General features: G+C 38.1%; 1 protein-coding gene and 1 non-coding gene across 3 annotated transcripts in view; both read right to left on the bottom strand.

Moving 5' to 3' along the window:
* Positions 1 to 20,773, bottom strand: part of VAC14 (VAC14 component of PIKFYVE complex) — a 3,391,123-nt gene that overhangs the window by 1,863,052 nt on the left and 1,507,298 nt on the right. The window lies entirely within an intron of this gene.
* TRNAG-GCC lies at positions 8 to 78 on the bottom strand. The gene has a single exon. It is a non-coding gene; the product is annotated as a tRNA-Gly (tRNA).

The raw sequence follows: 20,773 nt of genomic DNA, 5'->3' as shown, positions 1-20,773 counted from the left end.
GTAGTCATGCATTGGCCGGGAATTGAACCCGGGCCCCCCGCGTGGCAGGCGAGAATTCTACCACTGAACCACCAATGCAGATGTTTGCAGATGTTTTAAGCTCATTCATATGGTTGGAAAATCAAGATACTTGCTTACATAGTATATCTGGATATATGCCACATCATCACTTCTCTGCTGTCAGGCATTCTTTAGGAAACACTAATTCCATCTTTTTCATATTCCAGCAATCACTGGATTTCACTGCTTAGAATAAAATTCACATTTCACTAATGAAACTGAAGTAAACTTAACTTTTTCGAGTTGATGCTTTGATTTACTACTGGCTAACAATCAGCATCTCCAACATCAGAAACTTAAATAGGAAAGAATACACATTATTTACTAGTACAGTAAAGTACAATATTACTGGCTCATTTGAAGTTTGTTTATACAGTTAGCACGTGCATGTGTGTCTGTCTGCACATAAGCATACAAATACACACACACAAACACACCGACATACCTGTATATGTATATACATGTGTGCTCATCAGCAATAATTTTAAATATCTAATCTTGTTGACGAAAGTGCAGCTGGGTCATGAACAGTCTTCATAATTATTTTAAACACAGAAAGTTACATAAGGCCTTCACCAGTAAAGATCACAAACTGATTCTCTGTTTTTGTTTTCATCTCCTTTTTAACACCCTTCATGGTATTCTTGTATTTGTCATTTTTTTTTTTACTCTGCTGATTATTTTCTGCAAGCTGAATGTGCCGTTAAGTGCCCAACATATTCTTAAAACACCTGTAAAGAACAGCTGTTTAATTTTCCTTTTTTTAAACTTTTTGAAAGATTGATACATGACTGCTGGTTTTAGTCTACATCTGGCTTAAGAAAAGTCCCCTGAATCACAACAAACTGCAACAACTTTACAATTATGAAATGATTCTGTTACTGAAGCTTTTCTACCAGAATCTGGTAGCTCTTTAGAAGGCACCTAGCAATTTGGTTTATAGGATTATACTAAGGTAGTGGTATGTCAGTCATTGAAAACTAAGTCAATAATGATAAAGTACTCTAAGCTGAATAGATTCTAGCAGCGACTCCCAAGATGAATTTTCAGAATTCCATGCCTTGCTTAAGTTTGCATGTTACAAGGGTTTTGTACTGTCTGATTTGGAGGGGAACCTTGGTCCATGGGTGATGGAGACAACAGGTGAGCAATTTCCCTATCAAGCAAGCCTTACTGATATTTTGCCATAGAACTGGATTACAGAATGGTTATTAACTGATTATTTTTTCCCTTTGTGGAAAAAGACGCATCAGACAACAAAACTGGACACAGCTTGGAAGACAGAAGACAGATATATTGAAGGAATTTATAGGCCAAGAAAATAATGGCAATATCTTTCTTCTGAAAGAAAAAGTAGAAGAGCACTTCCATGATCTGTAAATTGATTTTGCTATAAAACATTGGGGTCATATTAGTTTGCGGGTGTTGTTTAGAACTATCTGTGCCATACTGACCCTTGTATTTTATGGTGGGGTAAATGATAGTGCAGTAAAAAGGAATTAGTATGGCTTGAAATCTGTAAGAAAACCACAACAAATGACATTAAAAAGGTAGAAGGATTTTTTGACAGCACTTGAAATATAGCGATATAATTATTTAAGGACAGCACAAGTCCACTCTTAAATCAAAGATCATAGTTTCAGCCTAAAAATGGATTACAATTTTGTGATAATATGGAGGAGTAGTAGTTTAACCAAAGGTGACTATACTACATTTCTTTGTTTTTAGAGTAAGGTCATGACAAAAACACCAATTGCTAATGTGATAAAGCCTTAGTGGAGAGTTGCTGAATGTCAGGGGTAGTTCAGGATATCTCCTAACTGAGTCATCTAAAAATTTAATTTGCCAAAGGTTATTAGTATTGGGGTATACTTCAAAGAAATAGATTCCAAAGAGAAGAGAACAAAACACAAGGCAACTGAAACGTATGTGCATGTACACCTTGCCAGTAAACACCATCAAACTTAATCTCCTCTCTGAAGGAAGGCGAGGCCACTCAAGCCAGGGGTGAATTTGCGATTACCTATCCAATCATCCAGTTACATCTGAAGGAGATAATGCATCACACTGCCTAACTTGCAGAGGAATGCCACTAGTTAAATTTTTTTTTACAGAGGGTACCATGTATTCCGAAAGAGTCTGTTCTGTTTCACAGCCATTTTGCAGTCCAAACTGCAAAGAAGTTGATGTTTAATCACATTAGCTTTTTCTTTACTTTGTTAACCAATACTGCCCTAGGTAAATGTGAAGCCAAATTAGTGTATGACTCACCCTTTTTCCAGCAAATGGGGTGCTATCTGAGATTTATAGGTGATAGTTTCATTGTCTGGAATATAAGCTAAGACCTTCTCAACAATTTTCTTAAGCACATCAGCGAATCTGCAGACTTTTTCACTTCACTTTAAAACAGAGCCTAGACAAAGTAGAATTTCTGGATTTGTGTATCAGCAAAACCCAGGACAGCAAAGGACTCACTATCAACCTTTGCGTAAGCTGACCACGGTCAACATGCTATTTCATTTCAACACCATGCAGCCATACAGACTTAAAAGTAATTGTAGATCAGAGTGTATGTGCTGGATACTGTACCTTTAAAGCATCATCTCAAAGATGCAATGCGCATATATAAATATCAAGTACAAGCCATTACTAGTGCCATTTTAAGAGTGCAGCCAGAATGTAAGCATGTATGATTCCAACAGTTTGTAAATACGTTATTTAAGTTAAAGTCAGTTAACTTCTATTGTGATGTGTTTGTATAAAATAAAGCTGCTTGAACAGAACCCAAGAAGTCTTTTCTACTATGTCCACAGTAGGAGCTCAACATGGTGTCAGAACTGGGATCGAAGAGATTGATATTCGAAGCCATAAGGTGCAAAGATAACAGTGAAGGTAAACAGAGAAACAAGCACAAAAAAGAGCCAGAAAAGAATCAAAGGAAAAGAGAATTCGTACAAGCTATTTATTCTATAAAAAGGATAAGACGGTGCATTACAAAGGCACAAACCATATTATTATTAAGCAAATGGAAAGCAAAAAGGGTCTAGTAACTAAGGGAAATGTTCAAAATAAGAGGTTTAAAGCAAAACGAGCATGTTTGAGGCAAAATGGGCATGTCTGGAGTAAAACTAGCCCAAGAAAATAACAATGGGCATGAAAAGAGATTAAATGGCCAAACCTAAAATAATAAGAGCAAACAGGACACATGAAGCATAAATAAAAAAAAAACAACTGCATGTTGTTTGGCAAAGTGCTGTGTTTTGGCATAACTATGACTTTGTACTGTATCAAGGGCATAAATAAAGTTATTTGAAGTATCTCATAGTGTGTAAAAGTGCTTATTACTGTGCATGTATTCCAAAGAGTTTGTGTGCAAAGTGCAACTGTTTCATGAAGTACAGTCAAAGTACAGCTATATCAAAAAGTTCTTTGTGCTGGGTGTGTGTAGTTGCAAACTCTTACCATTACGGAGTGTTTCTCATACTGTAAAGATCTGTCTGGAAAGCTACCGCCATTCTGGGGATATTTCAGTGTGCTGCGTGCAGTTTTTTTGCAAAGTGCAATTACTTCAAAATATTATTGTCTCTGGGTTTCTCTTGCCCAGTTCATTTGCATCATGAAGTCATTAGAAATGTTTTTTAAAATGATGATAAATTACTTTGGCAATATAGCAAATTCAAAAGGTGTTACATTGCCCTAGATTGTTATTTTGTAGAGTATGTCCAATTGCATTGTTTTGAAAAGCCAAGGAGCGTAATTTAAGAAGTATAAACCATAAGGGCAGAGTACAAGTACTAGCATAAATTTCTGCTTTATGCATATGTCTTGTGCTTATTTGCAAAACATTCATGATTATGTGTTACTATGGCAAGACAGATTTCCACTGTATTTCATCAGAATATTACAGAGAATTGGAGAATAACAGAGCAAGAGTATATTTTCATACAAGAAGCTTATTCAGATAAAGATACATGCACCAAGGCATTCATTGTGTTAAATCTTGCTTCGTCAGAGGCCATAGAAAGAGAGCGTTCATTTGTATTCCACCAGCAGTATATGAGGGAGAAGGTGAAACTTGTCATACTGTTGTACAGGCTGCATCAAGGGAGGATCCCGAGTGTCTGAAGCATAACTGCAAAGAAATATGCAACCCTCAGACAAATATTACATTAGAAAGGCATTTGTTTCACATGGGAGATCAGAAACCAGGGGAAACTTTTGCAGCTTACATAACTGACCTGAAAAACAAAGCTAAATCTTGTCAGTTTGGTGACGTAAAAGATGAGTTAATAAAGGACAGGACTGTGTGTAGTACTAATAGTGCTGCTGTGAGAAAGATCTTGCTTTGTGACTGTGATTTAACGTTGAGTAAGGCCACAGAGATTTGTCAAATCCTTGAGGTGACAGAAAAACATATAAGTATGCTTGCGAGTGACGACCACGGTTTCAGCAAGCTCCAGATCAAGTGTAGATAGTATGCAGTACATGGCAAACAGAAGCAGACCTAAGCACATGTCAGCTACAATTGCTATGGGGTTTCCTGGAAGGAGACATAGCTTTCCAGCAAGTTCTAAGGCCAGTTCCCCAGTGCAATACAGGTGTGAATCAGCGAAACGCAACTCCAGTTTTATTAACTGTTGCAATTCTGGTGCAAATCATGAGTCGAAAACAGAGAAATGCTTAGCCTTTGCTCAGCAATGTCAAGAGTAAAAAAAACGGAACCATTTTCAAAAGTTTTGCAAATCAAGTAAACCTCACACAGTTGTTAAAAAAGGTCACACAAAAAAGTAAGTTGATCAAGTGGAAATGCAACAGTCAACTTTTTGTGTGGATGGTGCATCAGTAGTTGGTGAAAGAGTTGATGCAGTGAATTTATTAGCAAAGAGAAAAGTGTTTTGTACTGTCCGGATCAATTGCAAATCCACAGAGATTAAAGTAGACACTGGTTCAAAGTGTAATGTTATGTCAGCAGACACATTTGCTAAAGTGAAAGCTAATGAGCAACTCAATGTGGCCAGTAGTGCAAAACGTGTTGCTTATGGAGGTGAAGTGATTCAAACCGAAGCTTCAGTGATGCTTTCATGTTATTTGGCCAAGAGCTGTTACAACTTGTTATTCTATGTGGTACGAAGAACAGTACAATATTTACTAGGTCTCAAAGATAGCTTGAGAATGAATCTGATTTCTTTTACGAAAGATGTTCATCACATAAGTACATCTCCTAGTTCTAATTTCCTGAAGCCATTTTATCAGAGCATGCTGATGTCTTTGAGGCCAAGTTGGGCAAACTTCCAGTTGTGTACTCCATGAAGTTAGGCTCAGAGGTCACTCCAGTAGTCAGACCAGCAAGAAGTGTTCCAAAAGCTATGCAGGTCAAAGTTAAAGCTCAGATAGATAAAATGGTGCAGCAGGGTGTGATTTGTCCAGTTACAAAGCTACATGAATGGGTGTCATCTAAGGTAGCAACTCCAAAAAAGTTTCAGACAAAATCAGAAAATGCACTGACCGAAGGGATTGGAGCAAAGCATCGAGGAGACCATATCATCCAATGCGTACAGTTGAAGAGGTCATAGCCCAAATACCAAATGCCACTGTTTTTTCTGTTTTGGATGCAAAAAGTTCATTTTGGCAAGTAATACTTGATCACAAATCCTCATTTCTAACCACTTCTGGCACTCCAGTTGGCAGATACAGATTCCTAAGGATGCCATTTGGAATAAGTGAGACGTGAAGCCTTCTAGTATGCAATGGAGCAAATTTATTTGGGCTATACTTGTGCCATAATAGCAGATGATTTATTGGTTAAAGGCAATGGTGAAGCAGAGCATGACAGAAACCTAAAGAGAATTCTAGACAGAGCAAGTGAAGTAAACTTCCAACTCCATCCTCTGAAATACAATTCAGGCTACCAGAATTTACATATGTAGGACATTTATTTACCAGTACTGGCTTGAGATCAGACCAGATCAAGCAAGCAGCTATCCTTAAAATGTCAGCACCAGACAATGTGCAAGCTCTACAATGTTTTCTAGGCATGGTCAACTATTTAGTCAAACTTACGGTTACAGCACCTTTAAGAGAGCTAACGCGCAAAAATGTTGCACAGTCATGGTTAGAAAATCACCAGACAGCATTTGAAGACCCTAAGCAGAAAATTGCCACCCCACCTACATTAAGATACTATGATGTGAATAAACCAGCCACTCTTTCCTGTGTTGCTTCAAATTTGGTCTGGGTGCAGTCATACTTCAAGACTGTATACCAGTAGCCTATGCATCTAGAACACTTACTCAAACTGAAATGGAGTATGATCAAATTGAGGAAGAACTTTTGGCAATAGTATTTGCATGTTCCAAGTTTCATGATTATATTTATGGTCAAGCTATTCACATTGAAACTGACCACCAACCTCTAGTTACTATTCTAAAGAGGCCTATGCAATCAGCTCCAGCGAGATTACGAAGAATGATGCTCAAATTGCAAAAGTACAACTTCAAGATGGTGTATATGAAAGGCAAACTACTCTATTTATCTGATACCTTATCCAGATTGCCCAGAAACACAACAGAACAGCTTGATGCAGAAAAATTTGACTTTGACATGAATGTAGTGCGGAATTTTTCTACCACTAGGTTTGATGAGTTAAGGGATCTCACTAAGACTGATCCAATTTTGCAAAAGCTCAATCACTGCATTAATGATGGATGGCCGTCGAAGCAATCAAGTCTACCACATGAAGTGCAAACATATTTTCCTTACAGAGATGAAATGTTGATGGAAGATGGCATTATTTTCAAAGGTCCTAAAGTTGTTGTTCCAGCTTCCTTACAAAAAGAATATATCCAGATTTTGCATCGTGGTCACCCAGGTTCCACATCCACTAAGAGAAAAGTGAGAGAATTAGTGCTTTCACCTTCAGTACTGAAAGATGTTGATAAAGTACTTTCTTCTTGTTCAGTATGCAATAGTACTAGACCGCATCTGCAAAGAGAACCACTTCAGCTAAGTCAAGTTCCTGAACTACCTTGGTTGACAGTACCACTGATATTTTCGAGTGGAACAGTCAACACTACTTGGTATTGGTAGACTCTTATTTGAACTGGTTTCAGATTGACTTATTACCTAAATTAACATCTACAGATAAAAAAACAGTCCTGTTGCACAGATCCAAAACCACACTAGGACAGTATATTTAGCGCTTTCATCCACTTTTTATTTTGTGAACTTCTTCATAAAACACATTGCACTACCCAAGATTCCTTTTTATACCTTATTTCTAATTAAATACAGGAAATGACATCAAGTTGGTTCTAATGAAAATGAAAATAAAATGTAAAATGAATAAATGTATATGTATATCCTAACATTGCAAAATACATTACTTTAAATATATGAAAAATATTATGTACAAAAAAATAAAATATGTACATATAAAAAAATCTGTATTTTAAAAAACATTTTACATTTTAAATGTATAGTTTCATTTAATCCAGGTGCATTGTCTGCACCTAGATATAACAACACATTAGAGTGTAAGGAAGCATTTTGGCAGTTATATCTAGGTGCAGACAATGCACCTGGATTAGATGAAACTATAAATTTAAAATGTTTTTTAAAATACAGATGATTTTTTTATATGAACACATTTTATTTTTTTGTACATAATATTTTTCATATATTTAAAGTAATGTATTTTACAATGTTAGGATATACATATGCATTTATTCATTTTACATTTTATTTTCATTTTCATTAGAACCAATTTGTTGTCATTTCCTGTATTTAATTAGAATTAAGGTATAAAAGGAAGCTTGGGTAGTGCAATGTGTTTTTTTCTGAAGAAGTTCACAAAATAAAAAGTGGATGAAAGCTTTAAATATACTGTCCTAGTGTGGTTTTGGATCTGTACAACAGGACTAGTTTTTATCTGTGGTTCGTTTTGAGTTCAAAAGTTTTGAGTTTCTAAATTAATATCTATTGCTGTTATTACTAAGTTGAAACATCATTTCTCAGTCCATTGTACTCCTCACAAACTTATTTCTGACAATGCTACTCAATTTACTAGTTAGTTGTTTCAGATTTTTACAAGAGAATGAGACTTTGTACATGTTACTAGCAGTCCTGAATATCCACAGTCAAGTGGTTTAGCTGAATGCGCAGTGCAGAGTGCAAAGCAACCACCTGAAATGTCAAAGCATGACAATAACGTCTTTTGCTATTTACTTAATCTCAGAAAATACCCCGTGACAATATTCTAGACTCACCTGCTAAAAAACTTATTTAGAGGCAAACCAGAACTACGTTACCTATTAGTTCCAGTTTATTGAAGCCTAAAGTCAAGAACAAAAGAGGTATAAAGGCTCAACAATTCAAGAGGCGTTCCATCCAGAAGTCCAGTTATGAGAAATTGAGCAGATTTCTTCGTTCACTGAGGGAAGGAGAGACAGTAAGAATACAAATGATGAAAGGTTTTGACTGGATTGGTCAGGTTACCGCAATTTGTGTCAAACCGAGATCCTACCTTGTAGATCTAAGGGTATGGAGCACAGGAGACATTACAGACATCTACTTCCTGTACCAGAACCATTATCACAACATTATTCTAGTGTCACAGACTAAATCTCAGAGTGAACGAAACATTGGATCTATTCCAGAGTGCGTTCCTACCCCTGAATCCATTCCTAAAGATGTTCCAGATAATTCCATAATCGAACATTATACTGAGACACAGTTCCAGTTGCTAACTCTAATTCCCAATTTTAAGTCACACGTTATAGACAAGTAAGGCGCAGTGTGAAATACACAGGAACTTAAACTTAATTATGTATATATGTATTTTATTCTGAATTAATGCATGAGAAAAAACTGTGATATCTGCATGCCAAAAAGATTCATAACAGTGCATGTTTTTACTTTTTCAAGAGGGAGGATGTAGATCACAGTGCATGTGCTGTGTATTATACCTTTAAGAAGCATCTCAAAGATGCAACATGCATATGTAAATAGCAACCATGTGCCATTACTAGCGCCATTTTAAGAGTGCAGCCAGAGAGTAAGCATGAATGATTCCAGCAGTTAGCTTGTATAAGTTACATAAGTCAAAGTCAGTTAACTTGTATTGTGATGTGTTTGTATAAAATAAAGCTGCTTGAACAGAACTCACAAAGTAGGAGAGTGACAGAAATGTAGTCAAATCAAATGGTCTTAGAATCACCAGGGAATCAACGGAGCTCAAGAACTTCACAAGGAATATTCACAACTTAGAGAAGGACTTTTTGGCCAGAGGATATAGCAACAGGCTGCTAAATGAGGGCCTAACAACCATTATTCGACAAGGTTCCTTTAAGGCACTCCCATTGGGAGAGACCTCTGCAGATTCAACACCATTTCTAATAACAAGTAGTGGGAACTCAATATGGCACTCCATTATTCCCAGGATTATCAAGAGATTAAAAATGTTATCGACAACTGGACAATTATTACAGGCAACAGAAGCTTTGGACAAATCTTCCCACTTAGACCCAGCTGTATCCCAAGGAGAGGACAAAATATTAGGGACTACCTCAAGAAAACTGGATCCAGAACGACATCAAGTGGAGGAACTTTTCCTTGAAGTGACTCCACCATGCACCCTGCCAATATATGAGCGGTAAGGACAGGTTCTTTTTCCTAACAACAGCAAGTACTTTCCTTCCTTTATTACAGACAACTGTAACAATGAAAGGGTTGTTTACAGAGCAGTGTCTAAAATGCCAAGATTTTTACATGGGAAAGACTGTTAAGCTAAAAGCTAGAAGAGAAAACACTGCCATGATCTACAGTATAACACACTGGCAATCCATGTCAGAAAATATATGGGGCATAATAAGTTTGTTTTTCACAATCTGGGCCAGATCCTGGACATTCCACTGAATGGCAGCAGCAACAACCTTCTGGAAAAGAAAGAACTTAGTTGGCAGATCAAATTAGTGGCCAGAAAAACCCTCAGTCTAAACACCACAGAATAACTGATGTCCGTCCTCAACCTTAAAAAATTGGACCACAGGAAATTCCACTAAAATATTTTCCATCTTATGTTCTTTAAATCCAACATGTCTGGTATATGTAGCTATGTTTCTTTCCTACTAATTGTATTCTTCCACTTGTATCCATTTAATTTGATTGGCTTGGTTTTGTTTCTCACCAATTTTAGTTTGTTTTTACATCTTGCTGTGTCACTCTATAAGGGGTAAATTAGTGTTTAGCTTGACTTTCACCAGTTTCACTTCAGACCGGTCCAGGTATACTTGTGGATTTGTTTCTCATGTGGTTACCTTTTAACCGCACGGCCACTATTTCTAGCCCCAGGCTTGTTTTGCTAGCTATGGCTGGCAGATTCCCCTGCCCTGTTTACTTCCTACCTGGTACAATTTCTTTACAGTAAGGTTAATCAGGGAAGCTTGTGCCGTGGTTGTCCTAAAACCATTCTGGAGTCTCTTTTTTTTTTTACTTTGGATTGATAACCACTCAAGGTCCATACACATTACTCAGCCTTGAGGTAATTATCTTCAGTTTTATCATTAAATACCTGTTCTACTATTTATTTTTATTACATTATCTTCATTCCCAGTGTATATTACAATTCTGTTCTTACTGTACCTCGGTCCGTTTTGGGCAATGGCTCTTTCAGTAAGTCTTCACAATTCAGAAGAACCATTATTTAAAGAAAACACTACTTTATATGATAAAACTTGGAAACATTACGGTATTTATAGGCAATTCTGATGAACGGTTCCCGAAAGTGCCAAACAACTTAGTGATCCTCTTCACTGGGTTTTACAACTCACTCAAAAAAAAAAAATTGCACTTTTTTCATCTGCTTTTACTGTATTTGTGTTTCTTCCTACTTTATTTTGCTTTTGCGTCATCTTAAAAGTTCTCAGTTGTATTTATTACTGCTTGGTGTAACTATCATTCTAAGCCTTTTGGTTTAAGCACTTGGGCTTCAGACCAGTTGTTTCACATTAAGAAGATTTGTGTTTTGCACTGTTGTGGCAGGACAGGTAGCTTACATCCTTCTAAGTTGGGAACTGCTGATTGAAGGCTCAGTGTCAGTTATTCTAAAAGTGTATTAGTTCTGGTTTAAGCACTTGGGCTTCAAGCCAGTTATTTTACATTAAGAAGGTTCGTGGTCTGCACTCTTGTGGGAGGAGAGACTGGACTTTGCCCTTCTGAGCTGAGAATTTCTGGTTAAAGGCTTATAGTGCCTGCATTATTTGAACTGTTTCTTACTGAAATTGGTGTGCCTTGTTTGCTGTAGCATAGACTAGATCCAGGCCTGCTGAATCTAGCTTTGTTTGTATAACTTGAGCACTAACCCAGGCCTTCTTTTTTGGAGAAGGTTCCCCTGCACCGCAGTGGCAGGAGTGTGCAGTTAGAACTTGTCTGATTGAAGACTACAGGAACAGGGCTCAGTTTTGAGATTTTTTTTACTGGTTAATTGGGTAATTTCTTTAAAAGCCTTTTCTGATTGCCTGTAAACATCTAAAGCTGTTTTAAGTGTATCTTTTTTACTGTTTTTGCCTTACCTTTTAAAACATTTTTTTCCGTTGTTTCCCACCTTTCTAAGCTAGTATAGTCCAGTTTTCAGGCTAGTGCTGAATTCAGGGCTGTTCCAATTTTCTGAGCTGCCCATACCTTACTTGGATAGAGGGAGGTTGCTCTGTTCACCTGTGAGAGAGGGAGCTTTGAGCAGCCATCTGTCCCTGGAAGAGTGGTTCCAGCCCAGAATTTAGTAGTTTATGGACCATTTTGGGCTAATTTCTCTCTCTTTCATTTCCCTGCTGTAAAAACAGTGTTTGCACGGTTTTGCACGTCCGGGCAGCGCCAGTTAGATAGGGCTAAATTATTCCCAGATCCACCAAGTCTCCTCTTCAGTTTTTCCCTTGAAAGTAGTCTAACTCTCAACCTAAGCACTTAAAAAGCATTCTACAGTCCAGCACTTGCTCAGACCTAATAGCAGGCACTAATAAACCCTGACACTTGATTGCCCAGCAGGGCAAGGCTCATTATTCACCCCTCACCAACCAAGTGACTAAGCAGCTCACCCTACTATTCAGACATGACCAAAGGGCAATTTCAGGTATACTGTCCAGTCCAGCTGGTGAACCTGGGTATCCTGAGGCAATGTTACAACTGCCTCATGTACACAGGCAACCCTCTCCTCCTACCACAAAACATTAACATATGCAAGAGATGCAATTATACAGCTAAATTGGAGGTTAAGCTCTCTCCATCCAAGACTGGAACAGGCAGTCATGAGGAGAAGGTTAATACTTGAACCACACCTCCAGCCTCACAGAGACATACTAAACTAGCACTGGCAAAAAATACACATAAATACACAAAATCATACTCGGAGGCTCTAAATAAAAACCTACAAAAGCATCACAGACCTCCAAAGCAGACACCCAAAAAACCTGCACCTCCCGTCACAAACCAGACAACACATAAAATACAAAATCAGTGTGCCGCACAACCACAGCCCTTAAGGCAAAATAACATACCTAACACACTAGTAATAGGCGACTTTATAGTCAGGCACACTGATGTCCCACTCACTAGGCTGGACAAGGAGAAGGTTACTGTTAGCTACCTTTCGGGAGCCAGAATCCACCACATAACACAAGCACTCAGGTCACTCCAGAACAAGTACAAATATGACTCTGTCATTGTTCATGTTGGTGTGAATGACCTGAGACGTACCTCCCTGGACTACATGAAAAGAGACATGGAAGAGCCCTCTGATCATGTAGTCCAGGCAGGTATGACCCTGACCCTGAGTAGCATCCTGCTCTCACCAAGAATGATACCGCAGTATAAAGAAAAAATGATCAATTTCAAAAAATGGCTAAGCTTCTGGTGTCATTCAAAGGGGACCCAGTGTCTGTCAGCCTGGGATGATATGCTCGACAGGCCTCAATGCTTCGCAAGAGACGGCTTGCACCTGTCACCCATAGGCTTTCGAATACTGGCCAAGGCTCTTGCTGCCCCCATAGTGCCTTTTTTAGGCAAGGCTCAAAAGTCAAACCCACCTCCGTAAACAGCACAAATGAAAAAAAAATGAGGGTTATGCTACTCAACGCTAGGAGTTTAAATCTCAAAATGCATGTGCTCAAAGCACTCGTCAGTATGGAGAATGTCGACATTTGTGCAGTAACTGAAACCTGGTTCAAGGCTCCACAGAGCACCGCAGCACTACTGGGCTACAACTCATACCACACATTTCGGCCACAGAACATGGACCGAAACACAAAAGGAGGGGGTGTATCCATATTCATCAAGGATACCTACACCTCCAGGTTAGTGGCGCAGCATGATACCTACAAGATCATCCATGTGCAACTAACATCACGCAAATCTGCAATGCAAATTGTGGCCTGCTACAGAATACCCTCCATGACCCAGGACCACCACTCCGCCTTTCTGGAGACACTGAAAAAACATGAAGGTCCTACCAAACACCCTGATATTGGGTGATTTCAATTACCCTACCGTTAACTGGGAAAACTACTCAAGTACAAACTCCCATGTCCAGCGCTTCCTGGAATTTATCAACTCAAATGCCCTGGATCAGCGGGTAAACTCCCCTACCAAAGGTGAAAACATATTGGACCTGGTCATCACCAGCATGGGCAACAGTTGTTCCACACCAGAGGTCAACCCGTCACTGGTTAGATCAGACCATAAACTAATCACTCTGGATGTCCACACCACACCACCACCTCCAACCAAGGAAACCACAGTGAAAAACTTTTCTATAGCAAACCTACATATGACAGAGGTGGTAAGTTTCACAGCCCCCACGCTAAAGGATGACAGTGTCCAAGATGCAGGAACCTTTAGAAATGCACTCTATGAGCACCTACATGGATGCATGAATCATGCCATCCCTAGCAAAACCAAGACTCACTCCCCTAAGAGAAGGAAACCAGTCTGGTGGACCCCTGCCATAAACAAGCTATACAATAGGAGGAGGAAACTAATTCAGAAAAAAAGCAAATCCCCAAAAGGAAAGACATCCCTGATCAGTATCAGTAAGAAACTAAGGTCCCTCATAAAAACTTTCAAGGCTAACCTCGAATGGAAAATAGCCAAGGATTCGAAAGATAATCACAAAGTCTTCTTTAGCTATGTCAAGAATCTAAGTGGCAACTCACAGATATGCTGAGCTAGTGCAAAATAGCACAAAATATTCTGAACCCACTGATATTGCCAACATCCTGGCAGATAGATTCAGTGCAAACTTCACCCCCCTCTCACCCCCAAAAGGGCCCACAACCATACCGGAAAAGTGTAGTGTCCCGGAAATCACAGACGCACAGGTGAAAACAGCCATTTCAAAAGCCAAAAGCACAGCGTCAATGGGACCAGATGGTGTCCCAGGCTGCGTCTTGCACGAACTACAGAACGAACTAACCCCCCCACCTAAACACACTGTTCAACGTCAGCCTCTCCACAGGCTACGTGCCCATAAAATGGTGCACAGCAACGGTTATTCCGTTACTACCAACTGGCTTACAGACAGAACTCACATGGTAAGAATAGCGGGCTCCAGGTCTGACTCTAAACCAGTCACAAGTGGTGTCCCACAAGGCTCGGTCCTGGCACCCCTACTGTTCAGCATAAACTTCTCAGAAGTACTGGCAAACACAGGAGGAATATGCCTAACCAAGTTTGCCGATGACTGCAAACTGGGAGCCATAATTGACTCTCTGGCTGACACGGACATTCTCCAAAAGGGCCTTACTGAGACGGACACCTGGTGTCAAAGTCATAGTCTCAAGCTAAATGCCAAAAAATGCATAGTCATCCCGTTTGGGAAAAACAGAATACCCATGAATTACCACATAGGTGGCAGCCCCGATTCCAAAAAGGCAAACAAACTATGTAAAACAAAAAGAACCAAGGAAAGGCGTTTCACGAAGCCCGTACTATAGTCGTACGATGTGTAACAAAAAAGTTATCCAAATCCAGATAGAGCAACAGTTGTTTAAAATTGTGATGTTAGAACTTTTATTAAACCAAAAGCAAGCACTTTCGGAGAGATTAATATCTCCCCTTCTTCAGACAAAAAAGACATCCACTTGTGATAATTGCCCTCTTAAATAGGATGTCAATTATCCAGTTAACACATTGCCATTTCAATTAAAATACATACTTTAACAGTTTGCTTAAATGTTAAAAACATTAAAAATTAAAAATTGTTGTTTAAAACCAAGTGCACAATATTACCCCATTTTATATTACCTAAAAATACCATTTTAAATAACCCCTTCCATTACTCTAAATGTATGAGCATTCTAATTACAGACATTAATAAATGTAACTGTGCTAACCATTACACAAATAACCCTGAAAGGTATATGTTAACAAATACTAACAAGCAAGAAAGCCATAGTCAACTCTTTACAATAAAGACCTTTATCAGTTAATATTGTTATGTTAATAATAATAGATAATAAATAATGGGTTTTCTTTCAAAAACCAAAATCATATCACAAATGTCATAAACTTTGTCATTTGATATACATACTAATCCTAAGCTAGTTTATATTCAGTTTCATTAAATTTAAATTAAAATTAAAATTAAAACTGAATTTAAAGTTGTTGTGTTCAACTAATGGTGCTAAGGAACTTCTTTATTAAGAACTAAATAGTGGCCACCTTGGACCAAAAATGAAGCAAACTGACATGAAAAACTCTAAATATAATATGCACAATAGACAATTTATTTAGAAATTATTTTATAAGAAGCGGTGTTACTATATGTTTCTATAGCCCTATTTTCATTAAGATGTTATACTATTTACAAAGCCACACCCTATCTTTTAAATGTCAGAAGCTTCAAAATGCAAGTAAGTGATATTGCTTCATTCAGGCCCGGATAGGTGTGTGCGGCCGTCCTTAATTGCCAAAGCAATTCTTCTTTTTCCAACAGGAGTTGCCATGGCCCCAAACTAGGTAATGCCTTAATTTGCTTTAGAACAGCAAAGTTAAAAAAATGGTCATTATTTTGAATAATATGATAGGCTAATGCATTATTCATGTCCCTCTTGGAGATCGCATATAGGTGTTCATACATTCTTTTGTGCAATGCCCTTTCCGTCTTTCCTATGTAAAAAGCAGGGCATCGCCCACACATTGCTGCATAAACCACTGCCCTAGAGGAACAAGAAAAGTTGCCAAACAGCCTATATTTTACATTGTTTATTATGGCAAAATTGCCTTCCTGTATAAATTTGCATAGGTTGCAAAACCCGCATTTAGCCATACCCTTAGCTTTGTTAAAAGTAGTATGTTTATTCGTCTCCAGAAGAGCCTTTAAGTTGAACCCTTTTCTGAAAGTAATGTTAGGTGTTGAACCTAACAAATGGCGCAGGTTTGTGTCTTCGATTATGTTCACCCAATTTTTCTGTAAGATGTTCCTTATAAAATGATGGTCAATAGAAAATGTACACAAAAACCTAACTCCCAAATCGGGTACCTGGTTCCTTCTATTGTAGTTAACCTCAGAGCTATGGTTACTTGTGTCCATTGACCCTGTTCTGTTCAAGATAGGCTTGAAGTATCCAGATTCTCTTTTAAACCTAACTTCAGATGAAATCTCTAAGATAAGTGAATGAGGATATCCTCTATTAGAAAACATCCTAGTCAGGTTGGTACATTCATCATGGAAATCTTCCTCTTTGGTAATCATGCGTGCCGCCCTCACCATCTGCCCTTTAACAACCGCTCTTTTTTGATGGAGAGGGTGGCAGCTACCAAAGTGAAGGAAACCATTGGAGTAGGTAGGCTTTCTATAGATGTTACTGATGTACCTAGCAGCATACATATCTTTGTTCAACTTTATGTCCAAAAAGTTAATTTCGGTATTGTTTACTTCATACGTGAAATCCAAGAAATTAGTCATAGATTTAATGTTATCTATAAATGCGTTCACATTGTCTGGGGAACCCCTCCATAACATGAACATGTCGTCTTGGTACCTGGTGTACCAAGCGACATGTTCCTTGAACAGAGAATTTCTGAACAATAAGGTGTTTTCCCATTGGGCCATTAGAGCCCCATAAGGTGAACCCATTGCCACCCCAGAAGCTTGCCTGTATACCAAGTTGTTGAAACTAAAAAAATTGTATTTCAGTACTAATTCTAATAGAGTCTCAATTATGTAGATGGTATCCTGTTCCACCTGTCTAGCCTCTAGGAATTCCCTGACCCAATTCAACCCTAATTGCTGTGGGATAACAGTGTATAAGTTTTTAACATCCACAGTCAAAAAACATAAGGTAGGGTCAAATGGTATTCTGTTAATATTGTCCAGGAACCCCCATGAGTCTTTGCAGATCTGAATCTCTTTTTCTATGTGTGGTTTTAAGAGAGTATCTACATACTTGGCACAGGCAACCAAAATAGACCCCCTACCATCAACTATGGGTCTAAAAGGGGGGTCAATGATGGATTTGTGGATTTTAGGGGATCCGAAGAAAGTAGGCATTCTCGGTGCTACCATATTTAAATAGGAATGTACTTCCATATCAATAAAGTCTTCAAGAAATAAATCCTCAAGTGTGGACCTAATCCTATTGTGTGCTATGTTAACCTCATTAATACTAGTTACTTCATATGGGCCATTATTCAAATGCACAGTAAGTTTGTCGATATAATCGACCTGGTTCATAAAAATAAGCCCGTTCCCTTTATCGGGTTTCATAACCCGAACCTTACAATCCTGTATTAATTTAATGAAATCGCGTTCTTCAGATGTTATGTTTAAACTGCTTTTGTTTTTGTTATTAGCCGTGCTGCCAGCCAAAGCTCTTAAATCGAGCTCACAGGATTTTTCAAACATTTTAAGGTTATTAACTAGTGGAGGATTAAACAAGCTAGCTATCCTAAATGGCCTAATAAGTGCAGAATTTTTACCTAACGTAGCCATCAAATTTAACTTGCGAACATATAGCTTCAGGTCTACAATTGTTTTAACCATATCCATGTGGGTGTCAGGTACAAAGGACAGCCCTTTAGAAAAGAAGTCAGCCATAGCTGTAGAAATATTGAGGGAGGTGTAATTAAAAATCCTAAAATCCCCCTCACTACTACTTACAATAACAGGCTGACTAAAGTCCATCATCATTTGTTGTTCTGGTTCTGTTTGTTCCTCAATGTCATCTTGTTGTTGTTCGACCTCAGGTTCCTCTGTCGAGTATTCTGGGCCAGTCCAAAACCCTGTTGGTGTTCTGCTTGTGACTGTCCTGCCTTGCTAGTAAATACACCCTGCTTACACCTGTTATCATTCCCTTTATAAATAGGTGCCTGATGTAATTGTTGGTCTTCGTCCAAATCCGCTTCTCCATCTTCATCCTCATCGTTAAGTGGGTCGATGTTGCTATGTCCTCCTTCCAAAAACGTGTCCAACTGGTACATGTTATTATTATTATTGCCTACCTTATTTTTATTAAGGATAGGCCCAGCTCCCCTTGCTTTTTTGTTTGGTTGACTAAGCTGTGGTGGCTTTGGGTAAGCCTTGTTGTCAGCGTATTGCTTTACATCTCTTGATATTTTCTTTCTCTTGTTATCGCACAGTTTGTTAATGGTAGCATCAATACTAGAGAACACTCGGGAATAGTCGTATTTGTAACGCAGGAAATCATAATTCTTTTTTATTTCCTGCTCCAAAATGGCTAAATCACTTCTATACACCTCCACCTGTTGTGCATAATGGTCGATCAGCATGTTCATATATTCAAAACTATGCTGATCGAATAACGCTAACAGTTGTTTATGGAAATCTGAGCCTTCTATTAAGCCTATTGGGAATCTCCATTGCCTCAACCCTTTAGGCACAATTTTCTTGTCAAGACAGTCAGTTAAGTAAGAGATTTCAAGTTGCAACTTTTTGCATCTGAATAACTTGTAATCAAACTCTCCAATAAGCTCTGCAATATTGTTAGAGTTAGCATCTTCAATAATATTTGCATTACTAGCCCCTGTTCCTGTATTACCAGCTGAAAAAAAGTTTTTTCTGTTTAGAAATAACGATACAGTAGGAACGGAATCGTTCAAAACGTTAACAGTACCTTGTGTGTCAGAATTTCCTAATGCTAGTATATGCCCTTGTCCGCGGCGGAATGTGAACAATTCCGATAAGGCTGTTGACGCTGAACTGCCCGGTTGCTGGCTTCTAGCCCCCATAGTAGGAACTAGTACAACTCCGTGTTTCCGAAGATCAGCTTCCTCATTGAGTCTCAAATTTTGTTCGTTAGCTCTTAGGTGGAGAGCGTTATCCAGTTTATCCATACGTTGCGTGAATGTGTGTGAACTCCTGTTGGAAAAAGAAGAATTGCTTTGGCAATTCACCTATCCGGGCCTGAATGAAGCAATATCACTTACTTGCATTTTGAAGCTTCTGACATTTAAAAGATAGGGTGTGGCTTTGTAAATAGTATAACATCTTAATGAAAATAGGGCTATAGAAACATATAGTAACACCGCTTCTTATAAAATAATTTCTAAATAAATTGTCTATTGTGCATATTATATTTAGAGTTTTTCATGTCAGTTTGCTTCATTTTTGGTCCAAGGTGGCCACTATTTAGTTCTTAATAAAGAAGTTCCTTAGCACCATTAGTTGAACACAACAACTTTAAATTCAGTTTTAATTTTAATTTTAATTTAAATTCAATGAAACTGAATATAAACTAGCTAAAGATTAGTATGTATATCAAATGACAAAGTTTATGACACTTGTGATATGATTTTGGTTTTTGAAAGAAAACCCATTATTTATTATCTATTATTATTAACATAACAACATTAACTGATAAAGGTCTTTATTGTAAAGAGTTGATTATGGCTTTCTTGCTTTTTAGTATTTGTTAACATATACCTTTCAGGGTTATTTGTGTAATGGTTAGCACAGTTACATTTATTAATGTCTGTAATTAGAATGCTCATACATTTAGAGTAATGGAAGGGGTTATTTAAAATGGTATTTTGAGGTAATATAAAATGGGGTAACATTGTGCACTTGGTTTTAAACAACAATTTTTAATTTTTAATGTTTTTAACATTTAAGCAAACTGTTAAAGTATGTATTTTAATTGAAATGGCAATGTGTTAACTGGATAATTGACATCCTATTTAAGAGGGCAGTTATCACAAGTGGATGTCTTTTTTGTCTGAAGAAGGGGAGATACCAATCTCTCCGAAAAGTAACTTTTGGTTTAATAAAAGTTCTAACATCACAATTTTAAACAACTGTTGCTCTATCTGGATTTGGATAACTTTTTTGTTACACATCGTATGACTATAGTACGGGCTTCGTGAAACGCCTTTCCTTGGTTCTTTTTGTTTTACATAGGTGGCAGCCCCCTTAATACAGAAGAGGTAATAAGAGATCTGGGGACCCAGGTAGATAGTAATCTCTCCTTTGACAATCATATTGCCAAAGCAGTTAGGAAATCCTTCTATGTAGCCCATCTAATTACTAAAGGGTTTGCATCTAGAAATAAAGAGGTTATAGTGCCCCTCTACTCGTCACTCATCAGACCCATCATAGAGTACAATGCCTCGTTTGAGATGTACCTCACAAGACACTTCTAACAGCTGGAAACACCACAAAAGTACCTCACCAAGAGGATTACTGGTCTCAAACATATGTCCTATGCAGCCA

The sequence above is a fragment of the Protopterus annectens genome, chromosome 8.part0, assembly GCF_019279795.1.
Source record: "Protopterus annectens isolate FY-2018-M chromosome 8.part0, PAN1.0, whole genome shotgun sequence".
In the NCBI taxonomy this organism is placed as follows: domain Eukaryota; kingdom Metazoa; phylum Chordata; order Ceratodontiformes; family Protopteridae; genus Protopterus; species Protopterus annectens.
This window is presented reverse-complemented; position numbering and strand designations above follow the sequence as displayed.